The 25,053-nt window shown below is 37.8% G+C and overlaps 1 protein-coding gene and 1 long non-coding RNA gene across 5 annotated transcripts in view; one reads left to right on the top strand and one right to left on the bottom strand.

Annotated features, from left to right (window-relative positions):
• Positions 1–25,053, bottom strand: part of Nmdar2 (NMDA receptor 2) — a 188,616-nt gene that overhangs the window by 130,599 nt on the left and 32,964 nt on the right. The gene's annotated exons all lie outside the window — the stretch shown is intronic.
• On the top strand, positions 14,755–23,176 carry LOC122419495 (uncharacterized). 3 transcript variants are annotated; one of them, XR_006262909.1, is made up of 3 exons: positions 14,755–15,332; positions 21,616–21,735; positions 21,812–22,514. It is a non-coding gene; the product is annotated as an uncharacterized lncRNA (long non-coding RNA). The 3 variants fall into 3 exon arrangements; XR_006262908.1 differs by lacking the exon at positions 14,755–15,332 and adding an exon at positions 22,928–23,176 and having other exon boundaries at positions 21,144–21,735; positions 21,812–22,239; XR_006262910.1 differs by lacking the exon at positions 14,755–15,332 and adding an exon at positions 21,159–21,184.

The raw sequence follows: 25,053 nt of genomic DNA, 5'->3' as shown, positions 1-25,053 counted from the left end.
ACAAAGGATATTTTAAAATCGTTTACATGAGCTATCGAAAAATCTGTCAAGGATTCGCATTTCCATCAGTATCGTTCAATCGAACGAAAAATCAACTTCGACTAAACACTACAGTCTCGAGAAAATTATCTGCGGGCCGGAATTTACAGTGCTGTCGAACGCTCGAACGTCATTCACGAGAACCTCAACGTTTCTAACTCTCTAGATTGATTCTATCAACGCTTAACCAAATAGGGGAAAAAAAAACATTATTTTAATCAACTGCAAACGTTTTCAGGATTTCGAACATGCAGCAATTTATTTTTCGATATTTGCTCAGGTTTCCGCGGTCTTTGTAACAAGTTAATTGAAATTCTCCGGAATCAGAATATTTGCGAGTGGATTTTTAAAAAAGTACAATTCGTTGAATAGTTTCAAAAAACACGATCAACGAGCCAGAATCTTTCGAGCATGAGCATATAGGGAAATGTGGATGTATCAGAAAACAGATTTTTGCTTACAGATTGTGTGCATGAGCGTAGAGAAATGACGAATTGGGTTAGGCCACGACTACCCATGACAGCTGTGGATCCATCGATTTGATGAAACATTGATATTCGAGCATAAAGCAGCAGGATCAAAGAAGAGAAATCATCCATATTACTGTTTGACGATCCAGAAATGAAGAATAGAATATGCCAGGGTCGAGTATCACAAGCATAATTTGACCTGCTCATAAAGCCGTCGGTTTACGAAGACCATAAAAGTAAATATGAATTTGAAATAAACTTTTTTCCTACGAGACGAGCACAAGATCCTCAAATATTTGAGAATTCAAAATAAACAGGAGTTTGAACAAGAAAAATATTGTAAAATAAAAAGTACATGCATATAAAGGAGTCAATCGTAAAAGCTAATACCTGTAGAGGAGAATAAAAAGGGGAAGTTTGAATAGTGGATGTATACAAAGCTTCAAAACTTCGAGGACAAAGAAACTTATAGACGTGGAGACGATAAAACCTGGAAACCCCTTGCCTTGTGTGACTCCAAAGTCAGCAGCTAAAGTTCGAAGGCTTCAAGGTTTGTGAACCTAAGTCTTGAACGTCAATAAAATTTGTGGACCTGCGAAGATCGCAAAGCCTTCGTGGTAAAATTCTCTGAGCTCCGAGCTTTTAGGATCATGGAATTAGTAGTTTGGAACCCTGTTGACAGCCAAGTGACGTTCGAAAGTGGAAATTTGTAAATGACTTTGATCAGTTCGAGCACATAATTGCGTATTTGAAACACTTCGAGTCTCTGAAGATTGAACTTTACTTATCGAACATACTTAATCGATGTGCCTCCCCCTCCCGCTCTGCTCAATAAATATGCTTCCCTTTTCATCAGTTAATCATATTTTTTATTGCATTTTTTTCGAAGGTGTTATAAAAATTAAATGTTTCCATATGGAGCTTCGAGCCAGATTATGATCGTAGTAAAATTTCCCACTGGATCGTAAAATTCAGAAAGGTGTACACTGCACTGAAAATACAGTCCCCTTAAAGCTCGAAGCCAAAATATGGCGCAGCCTTTGCACGTGTAATGGAGTCACTGTATCTCTAGCTCTCTCTCCTGTCGTCTTATAGACGTGAGGCATGATAGCCTTGCTAAGACGTTTCTCAGCATTTAGAGCTGAAAAGGCTAGAGGTGAAGGAATGGAAAAGGGTGATGAGATTAAGAGGGTAGATCATTTCGTACGATAAGGGAATTTCCACAGGCCTTCGAAGTAGTGCTTTCACGAGCCCCTTAATAGCTGTGGCGAATTTCGTTTATTCCCTCTGCTTCCACTTAGTTTCCAGGTTGTCCTCAGTCACCCCTTTGATTATCCGAACGCACCTACGCTCATTCCACCTTATCTTAATGAGGCGATTACGCAAATTTTCGATCAGATCAAACGAGATTATATTCGTGACGAGAATTTGTGGTTGCCTGAATATCAAAAACTTGGCAGTTATCCCTAATCAAACCTTTCTTCTGTACACTTGATAAGCTCCATAAATATGCCAATATGCCATTTTCTTATTCATACAACCCGACAGGAAAAACTACATGCAATTGTACAATTAAAAATAGACAGCCTCAGATAATTTTTCCTTCAAGAAACCATATTCCTATGGAGCAACTTCGTGTCCACCCACAAACATTGAATCTTTATCGAAGACTTTATCCACACTAAAAATCACTAAAACTGTATTTTTGTTAAATATTTTTTTAAATTAGAGTCAAGCATCATTAAATTTGTCGAATCTCAATGAACGTGAGCACAATAAGAACGATACAATCATAAAATAAAACTCACCCATGAAAGGGTTTGCATATTTCATCAGAAATAAAGCAAAATTTGAAACAAGTCAGAATCAGCAAAACAGAAAATTAAAATAATTATAAATGAAGCAACTACTTGCTTCCCCTGGCCTCAAACAACGTCAGTAAACTGTTTCCCATGAATACAAAGATTTGGTGTCAAGCAAGGTGTCATTTTAAAAGTTGGGGATGATGATGATGATTCGATATCATTGAATGATCAAAGTGGTGGGCTGGCCTTAAGCTTGACCGGCTCAACCCACTGCGGTGATCGTTTATCGGTTACGCAACAAAAGACACAGGAGTCCCTGAGGAATAGTACGAGTTCATGTGCACACACACACACACACGCTCACAAATTCGAGTTTCGTTTTAACAAAATTACGAAAAAACGAGATTTTTCATGGGAGACTCGACGTTACTGTACAATCGGTGGATAAAAACTAATAATCGGATAATTCAATGTTCCTGCGCGCATGAGGTCACCCGGTCGAGTATTGGCTTTGAACGGAAGCTGGCATAACCGACGGAAAGTTGAGAACAGCATTTTGATGGTTGTTGGTATTTTGATCCTGATACTGCACTAACAAAATATTCCTCTGAATATTTTTATACGTAAACTTGATCACAAGTGGAAAAAAATGATGGAAACATTCGCTTTCGAATCTGTTCGTAACCGACGATTTTTTTCCGAATAAAAATTTCACTTTATAACGCCGAGAGCAGGATTCCTGGTTCAATAATTTTGTTGGCTACACTTCAAAAAATTGTGGCGAACAAATCGGATTTATTGGTTCACCGAAACTTTCGTCAGTTCGACGATGTTTCTTTCATGGTGAAAAAAATTCATTTGAGCCAACAAATCGAGTTCAAATCACTCAAATTTTAGTTTTGGTCAACAAAGTCCATGTTGTTCGCCGTTTATCGGTCCAACAAAAAATCTCGTCAAATCAGCCAACATTTTTTGCGAGTCTCTTCAGAGTGAAATTCTTCATTTTCTCAAATCTTATTTCCGCATATTACGTGACTGGTTCCCCCATTTTCGTTCCGCTTCATCCATCACTCGGAATTATGTCACTCACCAAATCTTTACAAGTATCTTTCCACAGTTTTATTTTCTTTCACATCAAATTCGAGTTTTTATTACGCCGTCTAAACACCGCGACGACTCGACAAAGAAAGCGTTCCTGGGGGTTTCAGCGAAGGGGAATTTCTACTTGGTCCTCGGAAAGCTACACGGCGTTGTCCGTCCCGCTCATTCTGCTGGGTGATTCGTGAGTGGAGGAAAAAACGTGCCGAAGCTTGAGGATGCTCTCCAGGAGCGAGCGATCGATCGATAGCCCACACGAAGCTTTCAACGTTACAAACCATATAAGATGCCTCTACCCGATATAATGCTTGAATGTCAGTCTTAAACAAACGCATCATCCTCGCACTAAATTATCCTTGAACATGTATGCGCATAGCGCAATATCGCGCCTTCTCGCGTGGCTACATCCTTTGTATTTTCACACACACACACACACACTCGTGGGTGTCTTTAGCACTTAAAATATCAGATCACCTAAGCCCCAGCCGCACCGAGATCTCGGAGATGGCAGTTATTTGCATATCTTCGCGTTCCACCCGAGCCTCGTAAAGCAGGCTCTGCGGGAATAAAAGTAACGTGAGGAGTCGCAAGATTAAGGAGGAGAATAAAAAATAAACAAGTGATTCAGTAGCACGAAATCGTTCATTTTATAGCCATTCGGTGGATTTAGTACTTTTTTTCTGTTCATCCCGTTTTGTAGGTTTTTTCCAGTCAGTAGCAGGCAAGAACAACGAACCCAAACAAACCCAAACAACGGAGAGTGTATTTGAATGGAAAGAAATGATTTCCTGCATCTGTTCAGAAGCTTTTTCAGTGAAAATTCTTCTGCAGAAACGGTAACTAAGTCCGAGAATTTTCGACAGAATTTTCACCCTCTGCGGCTCGCTCCAAGGACACGGGGAAGCGCGCCTCGACTTAATGAAGTCTTGAGGTTGCTTATTCCAGTACTGATATTACTCGAGCCGCGCGTATACGACTGAAAATGAGAATAGGTACAAGCGTGCGCAAACACAGAAGCCGGAGCGGCGCTTTAATATGCTGGGACAACAAAAGCTCACCGGTGTGAATGAATGCAGCGAAAGGCTTGGGCGCAGCTCCGCGCATGAAAAGCTCGGACAAAAGACGAACGCGCGAGCTTTATCACGACCTCGTGAACACTGAGGTCCTCGAACACTCTTCCATATTTCTGTCCGCAAACGTTTCATCAAGAATTTCGAGATACAAGCCCAGCTTTTCTGTTACGAATACCAATATTTCTCGAGCAGCTCGTAACTCTCACCGCGCTCTCAACTTCAACTTGCCGAAATGTTGGAACACACCGAGGTCATGCAAAAAATTCATCCGATTTGCCCGAACACCGCTAAAGTAATCCCAATATTACATAATTTTATCGAAAAATCTTTTCGTATTAAAAAAACCTCTTATTCACGGCTTGATCAACGGTTTGTCATGGTTGCAATTAGCCCCTGCATACTTGTGGCTTCGTACATCCGTCCCGAATATCGATTAATTCAGCCTGCCACCGGCCCGACGGCCGTTGATACGTGGCTTACACAATTATGTTAAACGGGTGTATGCTCAACAACAATGACGAGGGTTGGAATTCTCCACCCATCACTTGATCTACCGTGACCCAGCGCGCGGCGGAGCACCGAACGCTCGCAGCTCCGACAACCCCCGTCCCATAATGACGCGTCCAAAGCTTCAGCCGCTTAGAATACGCTGATAATTTTCATGTTGATTACGAATTTCGGAGATTGCCAGCCGAAAAGGCCAAATCCACTGGCCATTACTGCTCCCATTTGACTTCGAATTAGATCATTATTTAGGGGCTCTCACTGATTTTGAGGGACTTGGTGCTCTAGAAATTCATTTCCCAAATGAATTGATCCGATCTCATAAAGTTGGCAGACTGTCGGGATTGTATTTCTGACCAACAAGACGAGTCAACACAAAATTTGACGTTGACATTTGAGGATGAAATTTTGGTAGATTGGATCTGTTGAACGAAAAAAATCACGTGGCATGAAAAAGTTTGCTTTTGTATCCAGGAGAAAGTTTGAACGATATTTTTGAAAATAGTCATTTCAATTTTTATTTTATAATAAAACGATACAAATATAAATGTTTGTTATTTTGATTCATTTTAAGTATCAAACTAGCTTACAAAAAAATGGACTTACTTTTTACTTTTTTCTTCTATGTTAAGGAAGTTGAGGCTGTACAGTCATTTTTTTTACCCAAAAGTGATGACCTGTACCTTTCAAAAGTTAGGCCAATTTACAGTTTAGCAATGTTGCATACACTTTAAAGAAAAGTTGGGGAAAAAAAGACGAAAAACTGGTGAAAGCTCAGTCGAAAACACGAACAGTGACGATCCTAGCCTCAAAAAACTGCACGGAAAACAGATTATTATCAATATAATCTCAGCAAATCTCCTAATAAATCTGAAAAAATTGACATTATTCGGCAAGCCTTGCTCATGTTGCCCAAAAAATTTCATATTTTTAGCATCATTTTTAACGGAGATATCACTGAATGTGTCTTGACTTCCATAAGATTACATGTTATTTGGCCCAAATTGTTATTGATTTTTCTCAGCAACGACGCTCCTAAACTGTCTGAAAATTTAACTGATTTTTTTTTACACTTTACTTTATAAGATGCTATCGGTTTAAAAGCGGTGACATCATTTTCATTCTAATGCCTCAACTTCCTTAATAAGTACTTTCCCTCAATAAACCCCAATTTAGTCTCGTATCTTATTTTTATCGTATTGGCATTGAAAGCGTTGTTCGAAGCTCATAATATCTGGGTGAAAACGTTTTCCTTGCTCTTCTGAGTACGCTCCCGTGTTATTCTTGAATTTATCTAAATGAGCATGCAGCATATGTATTAGGGTGGTACCGAAAGAACATTTTTTATTTTTTTCCCGGTCTTATCATCTCAAAAATTTCTTGGAGGTATAGTAAAAATTCTCCTGCCAGGACAGCTCCATATTTTGATTCTGCGAGACGCTCAACGGATTTTCGTTTTTCCATATAAATGACAGGTAAAAAAAAATTCCGTTCTCTTCGAATAAAAATATTGAAAAAATTTTTGGCACGATTAGAATGGACATGTTTTTGTAGAAAATCAAATTCTCTACAAATTCTTTACAAAATATCTTCGATGTGATTTTCTCATAAACATAATGGATAAATCGTTATCTGACTTTGAATACGAGCAACCAAGTTAAATCTAATCATATATAATTCAAGAACACATTTTCTATTCCACTGGACCTTATTGTGTAACTTATTTATTGCTTTTATTCCGCAAATAATTACCCAGTGGGTAAAAACAGAAGCGGTGCAACTCGAGAATTACAAGGATAACATTTTAAGAGCGAAGAAAGTTTCAATTAATGATTTTAAATACACTAAAATTTTTTTAATTTTTTTTTAATTTTAATCAACAAGAAATTTTGAAATTCTTATGAAAACATGAAAGTGAGTATTAACTAGCACAAAAGCGAACTTTATATGAATAAGAGTATTTTTTCTTCGTTTTTGTGCATAATTAACCAGAAAATTATGAAATAAGCTTTAAGACAAACAACAAAAAGTTTTTTGTAGAGTCGTGTAAATTGTCACGTAATTTTATTGTATTTCACGAGTGAAAAATATCTTGCTGCGTATGCGGAGTATGAAGGTTTTTGATAAAAAATTCATTGCGAGGAACTGAAGAGGTTCCCTCGATGGCAAAAGTTTTTTAAGTAGTCGAAAAATGAAACGTTTCTAAAAAGCACGGATATTTAGGGAAGAAATGAAGCCGCAAAAGCTACTCGCTCGGGGGAGTGGAACCAAAAAAAAGTTTGTTGTAATGTTGTTACACGAAAATAGTTTCAACGAATTAAAGACACAAAAGCACGAAGGAATCGGCGTTGAAAATGTTTCCCAAAGAAGCATTCAAAGCCATCGCAATGGGGAATAACGACTGAACAATCTTTGTTCGTGATGGTAAGAGCTTCCGGATCCTGTTAGAAAGTCGAGAAGTTAAAAAAAAACCGGCATACTTTCGTTGCATAGTGATAAGGAAAGAAAAATCGTGACGAAGTGAAACTTTTGTGATTATAAAACGTCTTTGGCGCTAGATCTTACTGGAGAAAAGCTTTTGAGTTAAGTGGAAAGTGTGGTTTCTCCACAAGCGTGTGCTTGTGCAATGAATGATTCACATTCTTCCCAGGTACAGATAAGAAACAAAAATCATTTTTTCTCCTCACAAGTTATTTTATAGGGGAAACATCCGAGTGCCAACAACTCACACACTCAGGAAGCTTTCTGTAGAATCCAGCTAACAACAATATTTCAAAAATTACGTCGAGTTGGAGTTCATTTTTACGATGATCGAGGAACCATCTTTGCTGAGCCTTACACGTTTCAATCGACTTGAAAAGATGAATTTTTTAAACATTTTTTCGCACTCAAACAAACCAGTTTTTGAACAATCCATCACGATAGCACCTGGAAAGTTTCTTACAAAATTATGTTGTCTTCACACACCTTGAAAATCGTTTTGAAAATGAACATTTTTCTCAATCGACAGAGATACGATGAGCTCGTGTTCTCAATTCTTTTTTCTTTTTCTCTTTCTCTCTCTCCCACCCTCGTTTTCGGCCCCGTCGAGATCTCGCTCCACGAGTGCACGTACACCCACAGGACGTGTATGCACTCGAAGCCAATTTTGTGCGCACGTATATCGTTCTCAGTGTCTTTGCACTAGCCAAAAGGGTGTTCATAACCGGACGTGGCTCATCGTATTTTGTTGATCGTTCGCCGTACGATTCAGGAAACGGATTCACGCAACACCAGGCGAGCCCTTGCCATCGAATTGAGATTTTTTTCGACTCTCAAGAAAACTATGGAAAAGAGATTCTGCGCACCGCAATTAAAAATCCGCTAGCGGTAGCAGCTGTTAGAACTCTCGTGATTTTTGTTGCCGATAAAAACCTTTGGCACCGATGAGGCTGATTACTGAAGCTGGATGAGGCTCCTTTGCGCCGCGTTGTAATAAGTCCCAGCAGTCAACTACTAGGCGGATCCGTATCTATAAGCGAATGCTTCTACAGGCACAAGTCTTCGCTTTCCAAGCTTATTGTGCCGTTCGAATACCAAGTTTTCCTCTGGTTTCCAGGGCTTGGAATATTATTCGGGTCGCGAGCATCCCAAGTTGCCTGTAACTCCGACATCCCGAGTGTCGTGAACATTCGTTGGTGAGGTGACGCACGCAGGGTCAAGTCAGTCTCTGACTGTACGACACCATTCTATAATTCTCTTCTGAATTCTTAAGCATCACTTTATCAGCGTTCCAAAGTTTCCTCTCAACTTGTACTCCTAATCAATAACGGACCTCCGCTTGAATTATTTATTTGTTTCAATCGTTGCAGAACTTATTCTATTTGAATGTTGACATTCGAGGGACATACTCTGTACGATTCTCATGTGGACAGGTCTCTATCAGTTGTGTGTGTGTGTGTGTGTGTGTGAGCACTGTGATTGACGATACTTGTACGGGAAGTATCAATTGTAAGTTTATTCGTTCGATCCTCTGAATAGTTCTGCCTTAATAATAAAAAATGTATCAATAGATTCTACTACAATTTTCTTCCCTCATTTTTGATATTTTTAATTTGTTTTTTTCCAAAGAATAAAACAATTTTATGAATAAAAGCAATTAACAATGATAAATGTAAAAAAAAAAAGTAATGATTCGACTCTCGACATATAAATAAACGTGCTGAAAATTGCACACTCGAGTCTTGCTTTTTTGAAAAAAATCAAGAAATTTGAAATGAAATTGGGAAATATGGACGTGGCATGCTTCCTTAGTATACGAACACGTACACAGATTGTACTCTAGCTAACAAAAGGCTGGAAACAGAATCGTATGAAAAGTAATGTTAAACGAGCCGATATGACGAACGTTTTGAAAAAAGACCTTGGTCATTATCGTACTAACTATCGTAAACGATATGGAGAGAAGAAATATTCTTTGAGATTGTTCAGAATATTCTCGATTTAATAGAAACTTGTCGACGTGGCATTTATTTTATGGGTGCAGATATTCGTGTTCGAATAATTTGGAAAGTTCTGGAATTTTACAGAAAATCATTTGATTGTGAAAACGGTTCTTGGCTCATTTTACGAACTTACTCAATACATTCTGATAAATATAACTATCAAATTTTTCTATTATTCATTTTGATGTTTTTCACTAAAGCAACAAAGTCGTGTTTTTGCAATATAAAGAACAAAGTCAGTAAGTTTCTGTCAGGTTATATGAATTGTAACGACTTTTCTGGTAAGTCGCACAAATACTCACTTTCGACAATTTCTGAGCGCCAGTTTACGAGATTTCGTAAACAAATTTTATTCCAAATTATCGAGAATGAGTTGTTCAATTTTTCCCGGTCGTTGCTCTTAGACGTTGACAAAACTAATCCACTCTCGAAACATAAAATTCCGGAATAACAAAATTAGAGTTTATTTAATTTAGAAATGATACAATTTTGAATAAGGAAAAAGTATGATTTCACGAAAATTTCAATGACAGGTGAATGTTATTTACTATGATTAGATTACGATAATTTGAGTTGCTTATAAGTTTGGCTGTCAGATTTCAACAATATATTTCGATAACTTACAATCTATGGACTTCGCGGAGCTAAAAAAAGACGAATTCCTCTCGGTAATTCTTAAATAAGACAACGTGAAAAGCGGTTGTTTCACCGCGCAAAACGACGTACAAAATTATTCCCTCAAGCGCAAACGTTACCGCGAAACAATATCGCTCTTTATACGATAAATTCTCAATATAAAATAAAGCTCTTTTTCCAAACGAAAAACACAAATTATTGACAATATTAGAAAGCGAAACGACAGCTCATCGCTCCGGTTTCAGTACGAGAAACTCCGGAAAAGGACCACGGAATATTCCCTTGAAATTCCGGTGATGTCGAATTCTTGATGGGGTCGGCGACGGCTCGATAGAAAACGTTGGGTCACGTAGCGCTCCAAAACGAAAGTCTCTCTTGATTACGAGGTCGCGCTTTTATACTTTTGGGTTCTAGCCCCCCACTCTTTGCCCATTCGCGGGATCTACATTATTCTCGCAATTTCGCTTAATTTGAATTTCGCTCGATTCGATAATTGCTTCGATGATGGTCATTGACTACTGTGAGCCGAGATGTTCCGAAGATCCTCGATGCTATACGACGCATCGCGAGGTGAGACGGCTCCGGGTGAAGGCTTCGAGTTAGCGACCCTTGCTTGATGTACGAGGATGAAAATATTGACGACATTATACGTTTTCTAATGTCCTCGTCTTCCTCAGCTTGGCCAACTGTCGTTCGCTCCCATAAAATAAAATAATCAAAAATAAAATTAAATAAAATGGAATAACGCTCGGCTTTGACTTGTAATTATTTTTCTCGAGAAAAATTCTTCGTCGTTACCCGACGTTTTCCTCTCACCGTGCCTTTTTCATTAAATTTTCTGAAAGGAACGAGGTGTTCAGTTTTTCCTCGTTACAGAATATATTTCGAGATCGAAAGACTATTATCATGGTTGAATTCTCGAGAAAAGCTATCTGTTTTTTTCAGTAAAATCATTCTATATATCGTTCTGATCCGAACTGTCGTTTTTTAAATGAATTTCATCATTAATAAGAGAGATATAAGCAAAAAAGGGTGAAGGTAACAACTTCGTCCCATTCAATCGACGAATTCAATGAAATGACATTTTTACTCAACTTCTACATTTAATTCCTCCAAAATTCGTTCGGTAACCTCAGTTTTCCTTGAAACAGTATATTCAGGAGATATTCCTTAACAAATAGAAACATATTTATGGACATCTATTCACCTCAAAAATTTTAAGCCACGACCTTAAATAAAGTTCGTATTGGAGAGACTTCGCAAAAAAGTAAAAATTCGGTGAAGTAAATAGTCGGAAACCTTTTCCCATAGTAATTTTCTTTTTGATTAAAATTCTAACTCGGTCACCAAAGTCCTTTGAATCCTTCGGCTTTTGAAATGTTGAATCGGCTGGGAGCGTCTTCTTTGTAAAAGCTCGATGACAAAATCGTAAGAGGATTAAACAAAAAAATATATTGGCCATCAATTTTTCGAGGGCTCGTTTTCAGAGCCAGTATAAAAAAAAACTTCATTCGGCTACGAAGGTCGTCAGACGACAGAACTTTATTCGCGTTTTTTTTCCTCCATATGTTTCATGCGGACCGAACATAACACTCGACCCGTGGGAATTTATAGATTTTTCTCGTAAAGATGCTTCGATAACGACGATCCAAGAGCTTCTATTTTTCTTGTGTAATCACCACCAACACAATATATTTTGTGTGCCCATGAAAGTAGCTATTAAACCGAGCTGACAATACCATTCGATCCAGTGACACTCCTGAAACCTTTTCTATGCGATTCCCAAGAGAAATATCCCCTCACAAGTGACAGATTGAACGGAGTAGTGCCACGGACTTGTTATTGCGAGACAACCTAGAGCAGGTCCACTTCGCTATCAGACCATTTTTTCTATCCAATCCAGTAACCTCCCTTTTCTTTGTTTTCCCGATTATTGCTACGGCAAAAATAAAGATTGTTTCATAAATTTAGGAGCGCGATAATTCTACGTGATTTCCTAAACTTTTGTACTTACAACAGCACATTCCAACGCGCTCCCCCATGTGCTGTAACTTCTTGCCTGACGACAATTTTCTTAATCAAAAAAGTTGGCGGTACAAATGATCAGACATTATTAACTTAGATAAATTTCATTATAACCAGAATTTTCTTGGAGTGTTTTAACAGACATTCTCGGACCCCATTGTTCTCGCTATTCGTGACTCGTCAGTAAAAAATTTGACTTTTCGTAAAAGATCGAAAGCACCATTTGTCATAGTGACTTGTCAAAGAAGTTCATTCGATCAGTCACTTCGTTCCAATTCTACAGCGACGATCCAATCCGTATTTTATTATATTTTTTGGGTAAACCGTCTGGTAAGCGGTCGATTTTACAAGCCCAAAAAGTTAACAGATTCCAATCGATCTGTAGACTGACTCAAAAAAAGGCGTTTTGCAAAAACACATTTTTTCTAACTAAAAAATTAGAAAAAAGTTCAGGCCACTTCTACGAACTTTCATCACATTGATCGCACGTCCGGGGATCTTCTAACGAGTTTTGCAATGAAACTTGAGCTTTTTACACTTTGAGGAGAGCATCTGCTGTAAATTTTGCCGCGCGTGCCGGCGAAACACTGTCAACGCTCGCGTTCAATGATTCACGCCGCCACTATGCACAGACCAGACGTGCTTGGCCATGGAGCTGAATATGATCATGCGTTAGGAACAGTTGACAATGCCGTTCCCGAACCCTCGTATGTATAAATGCAGCTTGTGACATTTAGCATTTCAAGCCAATCCAAGAAACTCGCATATGTGATCACCGGCACTGTACGAAGAGACCCTGACAGAGCTTCTGCAGCACGTGTGCGACGGAATTTGGACTAATTGCTTTCAAGGTGATCCATCAGCTGAGCGAGTGCAGGATAGAAAGCTGTGAAGTACACTGACTCGAGCTCAGACACGCTCGATGTCAGAAGAAGAGTTAAACGTCATTTTCGTTTAAGGTATTCCTTTCACGAACCCGAAAATTCTACAAATAACTGATTTTAAATTACAGTTAAGTAAAAGTACGTGCGAATAGATTGGCGAAATTTGAGGTCGGGTTATCGAACATTTAATAAAGAATTACAACTTGAAAAATCGTATAATTTATACGGGAGTTTATGGAGATTTCATCATCACCAAATTTCTATTCAATAATTAACATGGTAAATAATTCTAAATTCCTGCTGATACAAACTGTCTCACAGATAGAAAAAAATGTAAGGAATTTATGGCGACGATAAAAATAAAGCTTAACCGAATGCTTAAAAGAGATATTAACAATAGAAATTGGAAAAATGGCAGAAGCAGAAACTTTTCCGATGTAAACGCAACTTCTCAGAGGTTAGGAATCAGTCAAAATTTCGAGTGCCCCAATTCGCGCTACCAAAAAATACGGTCATGCGAAAGGAACACCTTAATCACAGAACAGCGAAGTTCAGTTCGAAAGCTATTCAAAAATTTCTTTTCAGTAAATGGATAAATGAAAAAATTCAAATCTTCTGAACGAAAAATAAAATTATAAAAAGTGTTTTTAAAAAATATATAAATCCCAAATGTTTAATTTATTAGGGAAAAAAAACCAAAAGAGTGTTGCTAATAATCACCAAAAAAAACTCACCGACTAAGTACCATGTATTTTCGCACAAAAAAGCTCAAAACACGTTGACTGCCGTTCTTGCAGCCATCCAACCTTGTGCCATTATTCCACCGATCAGGTACGAGTTTGGTGTACAAAGTTCTGTCTACAATACTGGGATGTTTATCTTTTTGGATGTTCGACGTTGACCAGCGTGATTCTCAATTATATTCAACAATAACCGCATGCATATAATCCTATGAGAGTTTGTGCATTGATAGAGTAACCGCTATCAACTGTGTTGTTACCGTTTGAACGTTGATTTCGTAACACATGAATTTGCTAATGTGTCGTCGACAGCAGTTGTTGTGCATTGGTAAAAATACGTGCGAGCTTCCATTAAACATTGAATGTTCACATTTGCCCCAGCGCGTTATGAGAGAGCGTTGGGGAAACAAGCTTCGCCGATTTCCATTGATTTGGGGCGCTGTTAATTCAGCAGTTCCCAACCAGGCACGTTAAGAAATCAAAACCTTCAAAATTTCTATGCATAATGGATTTCATAACAATTGAAGAGATCGAAGCTCAGTCTATTAATTGATATTCCTTTTTCTACTTCCCTACCACTAGTCAATGTTCAGAGCCATGGCAGTGGCTCGAGGCCAACTATTAAGGGCTTACACTTGCAGTGGGCCTTATGTGATTTTCTTTTATTTATTTAAATAATTTATTATTTATAAATATTTATTTAAAATATGTGATTTTTTTTATTTTTTTTCGACAAGAAAACAAATGTTCATTGAAAAATTGTTAACGACAATCATTAGTACATATGTTCATGTACTTGTACAATTTTTTTCATCAAAAAATTTTTCAAAATGACGCAACTGCAGATGCATTCCAGCAGCACCTTTTTTGAGCATCTTTTCCAACAAAATATGAAATCCTTCGTCCAGGCTGTAGCAGTTGTTGTAATAAATAAGTGGTATAAATTTTGTATGGATCGGATTAATAGATTTTTAGTAATCGTGTAAGAGAATTTAAAAAAAACGATTCTGAGATAATCGCGTTTAAATATTCAAGTACTAGACGATTGCGCACACCGGGCGGTCAGTTGAAATACCCATAGCTACGAATCTGATGCTCGGATCTTTATGAAATTTGATGAAAATATTCTTCAGACATTGTACTTGAAGAATATCTAATAAAAAAAAATTTCGATTTTCCCGCCCGTCACAAGTGTATATAATGCCTTAAGCATGGATTCCACCAACGATGTAATCAGTTACTCCACGAAAATATCGAATTTCCTTTCCCAAGTAATTTTTCAAAGCATCCCTTCCTTTTCAAGGAATTTTTTCCATTGAATTACACACAATGGAAGTCCATCTTAAACTATCCTCTCCGATGTCACTTAATGAGAGCGCCATGTAATTAAATTTTATCGCTGCATATGAAAAGACTTTGTGCTGAAGAGAATATTCGTGTAATTATTTATCTTAGAGTGGAAAGAATGGAGCCCCATTGGAGAGTGCAGCTCAGAGATTGAGGAGAAAACCCTGCCACGGTCTCATTCAAATCCGAGTATCGCAATTTTTCATCACAAACGTCGTCAAGATCAGGTGCGATAGAAAACCTTAATTTAGGCAACCGTTTCTTCAATATTTCTCATTTCGTTTATTAATCACCCATCCATTACCACGATTACCCATTCATTGATGTTCAATAACGCTAAATGCATGATCCATGTCCTGAATGTCAAATATACAGTCGTAGAACATTGTAAGCTTAATATACTTTGATCGTTTAATCTGCCCATTGAATTTGCTGTCTGTCTCAATATATCCGTTAATTCAATAGTGCCCTTGCTGAGTGAAGTTGTGAAGCAGACTTAAGGTGCTACATCGAATAACGAAAATAATTCAATCGTTAGCAGTGGTTGAAAGTGTCACACACTTCAGACTTTTTCAACTTCGAGTAGTAGCAAGAGCATAAATAAAATTCAGTCAGAATTGAAAGATGGAAGGTGTCGAAATATTTTGAAGATCTTGAGCTACCGCTGGATCATAACTGATATTCGACTTTGACGACTTATTACTCTCTAAGCGTCTCTAAAGTCACACAATGGGAGGTCTAACAAGATTCGTTCTTGCTTATTTTCTTGCCAGGGGAAAAAATCGTGTGGGATTGTCAATACCGTTTCATCCCTCGAGAGAGGCAGTTTCCCTTCCGAAGTCGCCCCAATTTTAGTCAGCCAATTTTATTGCCTCCATTTCTTTATTCTGGGCCATTACATGTTGACCAGGCACAGTCGTTTGAGCTTCTAAGACGTGACTTATGGAACCTTCGACTCCCATCATGCTGAGCAACAGTGAAACGCCACCTGCTCCTAGTTGCACTGACGATTACCCAAATAAGAGCTGTCATTCTGTCGCACATTATTAACCGCGCGTGTAAGGGCACGGCGATTCGTTCTGTCGAGGACTTTCCATGGGAAGAAAAAACCTCGATCAACCCCCAAGAACCCAAACATGAAAGGTTAAATGGAAATTGTTTGACGCTCACATACGCAATTTTGTTGACGATATTATCTCCATTGTACATTCGGGCGATTCCGATAAGAAACTTGAAATAATTCATTCATGCTCAGTGATCACATGTGTCATATATTCAGCCTGGGAAACCGCTGCACCAACATTTTCGATCCTGTATCGAGATGAATCACCATTTAAGCCAAAACATAAATTCTTCTTCTCTAACGTAAATCCTCAGCTCGTAGCGATTCCCCACGTTTTATACTCTAGCTTTTCCTTCCATATTTCTTCATTTATTTCTATTTTGAATTTCTCTGTTACTAGACTCATTTCTGCTTTGTAGTTATTATTTTCAACCTAGCGAAACTCAGCGTACGGCTTGACTTTAGGTTACTATTTCTAAATTTGTTTTGTTTCTGCTTATTTATTTCTAATTTTGCAAATCGAGTTTGGCGTATATTCTTCACTTTACCATATTTTTGAGTCATCTTATCTTATTTTATAGTTTTATGTCCTATCTTCTTAGGATAACCCAGCGAGACACTGGACTTATAAATTTATTAATATTTCGATTATTAATATTATTAGATTAAAATAATTATTATTTTATTTGACTAATTGCTTGATATATTTGGAAATCCGCTTTGGTTTAGGTCTAACAAGGAACATCACTTTGGTGTCCCCCTCCGATTTTCTTGAAACTGCTGTATGTGAAAGAGCATTCGAAAGTAAGAGACACGTATTTTTTTTTATCGGCGGAAAAAACGGTTTTAAGGGGTGAAACCACCCTTGAAAGTAAGGCATGTCAGGGGGTGATTTTGCAGTTTCACCAGCAAGCACTCAACTGATTTTGATAAAACCAAAACCAAAATGTTTCTTATCTGAAGTGATGAAAAGTTCACCCTGTGCACGAAAAAAAAAAAAAAAAACAGGGGGTTAACCACCCTTACATTCTTATATATCTCACGCCACAATAAAAAGGAACGAATATGAAGGAATGAAACGGGTTCTATTTCCATGAAAACATGAAAATAAAGTTCACGTGTTTTTGCATTTTTGCAAAATAGCAGTCTTAAGGGGGTGAACTACCCCTTTTTTGAATTTTCGTACCGTAGGTGGTTTATTTCTGTTTTACATGTTTTTGCTGATTCGAAATATTATAATAGTTTCGAATCAAGATTTTCTGACGTATCGAAGTCAATACAAGACTCTGAATGGGTGAATCTCCCCCACTCGATTTTCCTCTTTATTCGCTATTTCAAAATTTCTCCCTGCATTTCGTTCAATTTGGTTGCTCTGCATCGAAATTACAAATTTAATAATTTTAGGAACATATAAAACTCGTATTGACCTGGATGGTGTCGGTTTGGCGGGGGGGGGGGGGGGGGGGGGGGGGGGGGGGGAAGTTCTCACAACTACTTTTTCGGTGATCATAGAAAGCTTGTAAACTGCACGTAAATGAATAGGTACCATGCTACAGATAAAAATGCCTCTATAAAACACTTTCATAACTTTGGCGGAAAAATAGAGGCGTAGACATATGATCCCGGTGTTTGTGCTAGATAAAAATGTTATCAAGTAGTTATGATCACCTGATATTTTTGGCATTCTCACACACCGAATAACATTAGTCATTCCGAATATTCTTGAGTCATGCATCAGATAAAAACGTTATCAGGCATCGTGAGATTAATAAATATTTTTTTCTTTCGATACTTATTTTCGAAGGCGGTAACCATTAGCATTGTACTAGTGCATTTTTGAGTGAGCTCCAAATCGTGCGTGCTTTTTCTGTGCTTTTGGTGTATTGTGCCTACTACTTTTACCAGCATGAAAGTCAACCCAATCAACGTTATCAAATTGTTACTGGCTACATTTGAAGCTATGAACATTGCACAAACTCCTGTTAATAATGCAGAAATAGAGATGAAGGAGAATTTCGAAAAAATTTTAATCGATTCTATGCAAGATTACAACGGGATTGAGATGATACAGGAAGAAACTCTTGATTTTCAAGAACCATTTAAAGAGTTCGAAGCAATTGCTGTTGAAGATATGATATGGCAAAAGGATGATGATGTCGATTCCGACGCTTGTTCTGGTGACGATGAGCTGAGCTATGATTATAAAAAAAAAGCTGTTGAATATTGGAGATCTGGTAAAAAAAAGAATTACAGTGTTGAAACCGTCAAACAAAAATACAAATCTGTAAAATCCATACGGCAGTTACGACGCTGGGCACAACAACTGAACAAGGGTGGTACATATAAAGAAAAACTTGCTCGAATTTCTGAATACACATTACGGAATATGAAAACTGCTGTAGACGCGGGTGTCATTGTTCATGATATTGACCTTCGAAAGTGGGCTCTACAGGCACAGAAAGAAATAGGCCATGAAGATATACGATTCAAAGCTTCTCATAACTGGCTATGGAAATTTAAGAAATCGCATCGCATTGTTTCCAGAAAAATTAATAAATTTATAACGAGAAAAACTGTGGAGGAAGAAGCGCTTCTGCAAACAAATGCGGACAAATTTGTTCAAGATGTTAAATTACTAATAGAAAAGTATGGGTCAAGTAATGTATATAATTCGGACCAAAGCGGTTTTCAACTGGAAATCCATTCAGCACGAACTTTAGCGATGGAAGGATCGAAAAAAGTTGAATGCGTTGTACAATCAGTGTCTTCAACGACCCATAGCTACACGATTCAGCCAACAATAAATGCCAACGGGAAACTACTTTCTCCACTTTTCATAGTATTAAAGGAGGCAAAAGGTGAATTTGGACCGAGAGTAACGAACGAATTGTTTAAGCCAGATAACGTCATAGTAACAGCATCGAAATCTGGGAAACTTACTTCCGGTGCGTATTATCGTTAAGGGTGCATCAACTTTTTCCAAAATATAGTTATAAATATATAATTTGTTATATGTTTACAGATCATTTTAAAATTTGGATGGAAAAAGTTTTTTTTCCGAATGTTGGAAGTGACAATGTATTACTGATTGATTCCTGGAGTGGACACTGCCCCAAAGTTGTACGTGAAGCCACCCCTCATGATAAAAAAATCATCACAATGATTATCCCAAAAGGTACAACTGGAAAAATTCAACCGCTTGATGTATTTGGATTCAGGATATGGAAAAATTTTGTACGACATTTTTCAGATAGTGTTCTATTAGTGGATGCTGATATAAATTTACATTTGAGGAATAATATAATCAAACTGCAATCTTTGGCCCACAATCAATTGTCATCTCCACGCTATATCAATCTTTTCAAATATTCATGGTTTAAAAGTAATTATATTACGGAAAAACCGGAATATTTCGAAAATCCTGTTGATTTTGGGTTCGGTCAATCAAAAACACACTGTGAAATACCTGGTTGCAATAATATAGCGATTATAAAATGTGCATGGTGCAAAAAATCTTTGTGTTTGAAACATTTTTTTGATGAATATCATTATTGTACAACGTATGAGCCATAATTGCTGGAAATGATAGGTTTTATTATATTTTATTTCGATATATGTACTTATCTAATAAAATCCGATTCTATACTATGAGACGGTTAATGAATTGTTAATGTGTATTGAAGTTTCATTTAAAAAATGTTCGTTAGTAAACAAGATCAACAGCATAGACTTATTCAGACTTCAAAGTTGAATCGTAGTAAATATCAAATGGCTCCCCTCCTCCTTCCCTTGCCCGCCAAGATTGAGGTCAATACGATCATTATACGTTCCTAAAATTATTGAATTCGTAATTTCGATGCAGAGCAACCAAATTGAACGAAATGCAGGGAGAAATTTTGAAATAGCGAATAAAGAGGAAAATCGAGTGGGGGAGATTCACACTTTCAGAGTCTTGTATTGACTTTGATACCTCAGAAAATCTTGATTCGAAATTATTATAATATTTCGAATCAGCAAAAACATGTAAAACAGAAATAAGCCACATACAGTACGAAAATTCAAAAAAGGGGTAGTTTACCCCCTTAAGACTGCTATTTTGCAAAAATGCAAAAACATGTGAACTTTATTTTCATGTTTTCATGGAAATAGAACCCGTTTCATTCCATCATATTCGTTCCTTTTCATTGTGGCGTGAGAAATATAAGAATGTAAGGGTGGTTAACCCCCTGTTTTTTTTTTTTTTTTTCGTGCACAGGGTGAACTTTTCATCACTTCAGATAAGAAACATTTTGGTTTTGGTTTTATCAAAATCTGTTGAGTGCTTGCTGGTGAAACTGCAAAATCACCCCCTGACATGCCTTACTTTCAAGGGTGGTTTCACCCCTTAAAACCGTTTTTCCGCCGATAAAAAAAAATACGTGTCTCTTACTTTCGAATGCTCTTTCACATACAGCAGTTTCAAGAAAATCGGAGGGGGACACCAAAGTGATGTTCCTTGTAAGACAGTGAGATTAACTTGAGTTTATTTCTTAAAACTTTCTATGTCCGGATTTCATCAGTAAAGAATTAATCGAAAGTTCTGACTAAGTCCTTTTCCTTTGTTCTGTTCGCAAACTAGTCGGGCATAGTAACGGTATAAAAGATTTCGACGAAGACACTGCCTTTCCAGTGTCCGAGTGTCCCGTTTTATAGGTTTTCTCCCATCTGCAACTTGTTCTTCCGATTGGTTCGTTAAATCAGGATCGCGTGACTTCTGTGCCTTGAGGGGTGAGCTAGGAGTTTCCAAGGTTGACCTATTGTCCAGGGCCTTGAAAAGAAGATACTCGTGGCTTTAGTAATGCCATTTTTATGGCTTTTCTGAGAAATCTTCTTTTTGTTTTTCTGTTCATATTCTTTGTCTTGCCATGCACGTGCCACACTGTGTGATAAGGATTGCCCTATGGTTTGTGCGATGCACGCTGCGCGTATGACTCAGTTGCTTCGAAGACTGCGCAAGAGGGGCCTATAGTAATAATAGTGCGTGTAGTGACTCTAGTGTTATTGCGTTAGGCTAACTCTTTCCTCTTGCTCTGATAATTTTTATGCATTGATATGATATTTGGTTTTATAGAAGGCCTATTTTGGTGTATTACATTTTCTTTTATTTTGTATCCGTGGTTTATTTCGTCGATTGTTAGGTTACTGTCGTTGGGGCTTATAAATTCATTATGTCAAACATCATGATGTAACACTTTTTCTATGCTAATAATAATGCATTCCTGTCGATTAATTTCCATATTAATTACAAAATTTTCAGTTATCGTTACGTGAATTCAGTTTCCCATGCAAACTTTCAGGTCATTTTGTTCCTACCGAAAAAAACTCTTTGAAGTTGCTCGATTTCAGTAACAATACTATAAGAATCAAGAATTTCTGTTTTTTTTTTTTTTTTTCGATACCATTTTTAGTCACTTGCAACGAAGGCTCTTGCGTTTAACTCGATCAACTTTCGAAGCATTAGAAAACCCCAGGGCTGGCGCCATCCACAACAGTATCGGATCCTCGGAATCTGGGGAGCAGAACTTTTGGTATTTTTTTTCTCAAGGAGTTTCGACTCTCTGATGTCGACTATTTGGTAATTGAATCGTTGGAACTTCTCGACAGGATACGTCAAGAGTGTTTCCGTCATCGCCAACTACATTATCGTCCTTCTAAGGTCACGGAGACTGTTTGGAATTTGTGGTAGAACGTTCGAAAACAGGAAGCTAGTAAAAAAGCTTGTCAAGTCGAAGCCACTGTGGAACTTATGACAGCTGATATCCAAGTCCCCTCATAGACGGCCATGTTTCCAGGTGTATATCTATGTGTGAGCTCGACTATTTGCTGGAAGTTTCTCTTCAGGAATCGAGAGCATACTTCGTGTAGTGACAGACGAGTCGACCTGTCGTTTCTACCTCTCGTAAGACACTCGACACACAAAGATTCACCGGAAAGTTGTTGCGGTGAAAAAAGTTGTTTGAGCCACAGTCCGAGATGAGAAAAAGACGAAGATTGAGTGGAGGAGAAGAAAAAGGTGTGGGCGTGAGTGAATGGTAAGAGGGGATGAAAAAAAATGACAGATCTGCCTCCAGGGTCAATAAACCTTTTTTCATTGACCGTTGATAGACCTCGAGTTTCTCTTTCCCTGAGGAACGTTTTCTTTACGAAAGTCGAGCGAAAATCACGGCAGCAAGGAACATCGACGAAAAATGTGAAGTTGGGAGCTGAAGATAAAATTAAACTGAACTGAAATAAGAGTCTGAAACTCCTTTTCCCACTGGGAAAAAAAGTCGGATATTTCTCTGATGATTTGAGAAACATTGTTAGACATCGGTGTGAGAATAAAGTTTATTCGAACGACGAACCCTGAACGTATCGTCCGTTAGAGCTGTTCGATGAAAGAACCTCCCAAGAGCAAAGGCGAAAAAAAACATTCAACTCTCGTTCCTGTGAACCTTTTTCTGCAAAATCTTATCGCCTGATAGGCACAAACCTTGAATTTTGGATTCAATAGTTTATTATTTCTTGGAATGTTATTATGAGTATCGAACGCTTTGGCACTTTTTATCTCTCAAATATCCTCATCCTTTTATCTGAATCAACCCAACAACGGTGTTAATGAGAGATATGGTATTCCCATATAGAGAAAATGCATGGCTAAAACTAACGTTTTGTTTGATTGAAAACAACGTCCGAGTTTTTTCGGACATATTCGAAAATGATTTTGGAATTTTTTTTTAGGTACACTACAATTAAACTGCTTGGCCTCAACGATCTTCGAGCTTCTACTTCAAAGTGCCATTGAGGAAGTCCGGAATAAGCAGCACTTTACGATCGTCCACTATTTGAGCTAGCATTCTTGAAAGAGTTCAGAATCCTCAGGATTAAAAAAATCTACGCGCACAAGAAATTCAATCAGAGAATTTGTATATTTTTATGAAAATTAAAGCTCGAGGCACATTCCCCATGCCAGATTGCCTCAAAAGTAAATTGTCACGATATACTGAAGTAGATTTGACAGTCACCACTTCAGGGGGGACGAAAAATGAGCTCAACTCATCCATTATTGTTCTGCTTCGTTACTGGTCAACTCGTCAACCCATCAAATACACTTTCGACGTTCGAGGTTCCAGAATTGAACGAAGCTACCATTGATAGAGCTGAATGTCAGAGCCATACAAGTGACAGGACATATCCAGATATCGATGGATCGAAATAATTTGCTGAAAGTATTTCAAACTCCTGGCTCTCAGATAAAATTCAAAGTTGTGGCACATGGCATATTTAAAAGGTCGTACAATGTTTTGGAAAAACTTGATCGAGGAACGAGAAGTTTACTGGTTTTTCAACACACCAGAACAGCAAAATGGTATTTTTGCAGTTTTTTTTTTGCAATTTATTTGTTTACAAATTTGAAGAATAATCAATTCTAAAGTATGATTGAGAGAATTATGCAAAACATTCCTGCATGAAACTTTTGTACTCCATCGTTCCTACGTAGGGACAACTGTCCTCAGTCACTTTGTAAGTTCTTGACTCTATTCAAAATTCATATGTTCGAGAGATCTTTTCGATAAATATTTACAATTTGTTCGTTTTTAAATATTCTTTGTCGATGACGTGGCTCGAAAAAAGATTTCCAACGATTTTTAATGGCTTTGAATATTCACCTTAGCTCAATTGCAATTGTGAGGGTAATTCACTTTTTTTTTGTTGAGTGGATTTCGACTTGGGTTGATTTGTCAACATGCAGGAAATTCGAGTTAGAATCCGAGTTGAGTGTAGCCGCGTCAATAATGCAGCTGAAACTTGGCCTAATTCTGTTAGTTTTCCTTCCACAAATTAACTCTCCACATTTCCCAGAGTTACGTTAGAATTACGTTGGCTAATTGCGAGCAGCCCCTGTCGAATAATTGTGAACGTTTAGTTTCCCCATTGATCCATGCCTTTTTTCGCATGCTGAGTAAATGTATACCGAAACAATTACCAACGTATGGTATCGACAATTGAAAAAAGCGTCATTTAAGATCGGCAAATAAAAAAAATCTGTCATTAGAATGAGCATAAAAAATGATGCCTTTCAAAACCACCATTTTTTTCAAATAAAGTTGATCACGCGAGAACGAAGAAAGATTATCGTCATATTTTTACTTCTGACGTAACCCCAACGGCCGTTCGGAATTGCCCCTGAAGGATCGTGGTAGATTCGAGTTTCCAAAGATTTCTTTTTTCTTCAATGTTTGCTGATGTAATAATTGAATTGGTTTTCCAAATGTTATAAGGAAAATTCCGCTTCCAAAACGTTTTTCATACCATCAGAAATTGTTGCAAATTTTTCCATGTACATTATTTTCGGTAATTATGCAGTTTGGCTACTTTTCCGAAAATCAATGGAATTTTTTTTTCTTCTTCTCGAAGTTATCGATCGGACTATAGTAAGTGATATTTCGTCGGGGGAGGCTAACATTTTCCATAAAAACCATGAGTTATGGAGTTTTGAAGTTGTTGGAAAAATGCGGGGATTTGACGTATATCAGGCTATTTAGGAATTCACATTAGGACAGGTGGACACACACACACACACACACACACACACACACACACACACACACACACACACACACACACACACACCAAAGTTGCTCTAAACCCGCCCACACATCGAAAGTGTTCTAAACCCACCCAACGATTCCACACCCACACATCGAAAGTGTTCTAAACCCACCCAACGATTCCACACACACATCGAAAGTGTTCTGAACCAATACGACGATTTCGCACACACATCAAAAGTTGTTCCGGATACACATATGCGATGTTTATGCGAAATCGATGGTTGTATTGAGCATTTTTGATGCTTGTGTGGT

This window comes from Venturia canescens, chromosome 1, assembly GCF_019457755.1.
Source record: "Venturia canescens isolate UGA chromosome 1, ASM1945775v1, whole genome shotgun sequence".
In the NCBI taxonomy this organism is placed as follows: domain Eukaryota; kingdom Metazoa; phylum Arthropoda; class Insecta; order Hymenoptera; family Ichneumonidae; genus Venturia; species Venturia canescens.
Note: the sequence above shows the minus strand (reverse complement) of the source record. Positions and strands in the feature narration are given on the sequence as shown.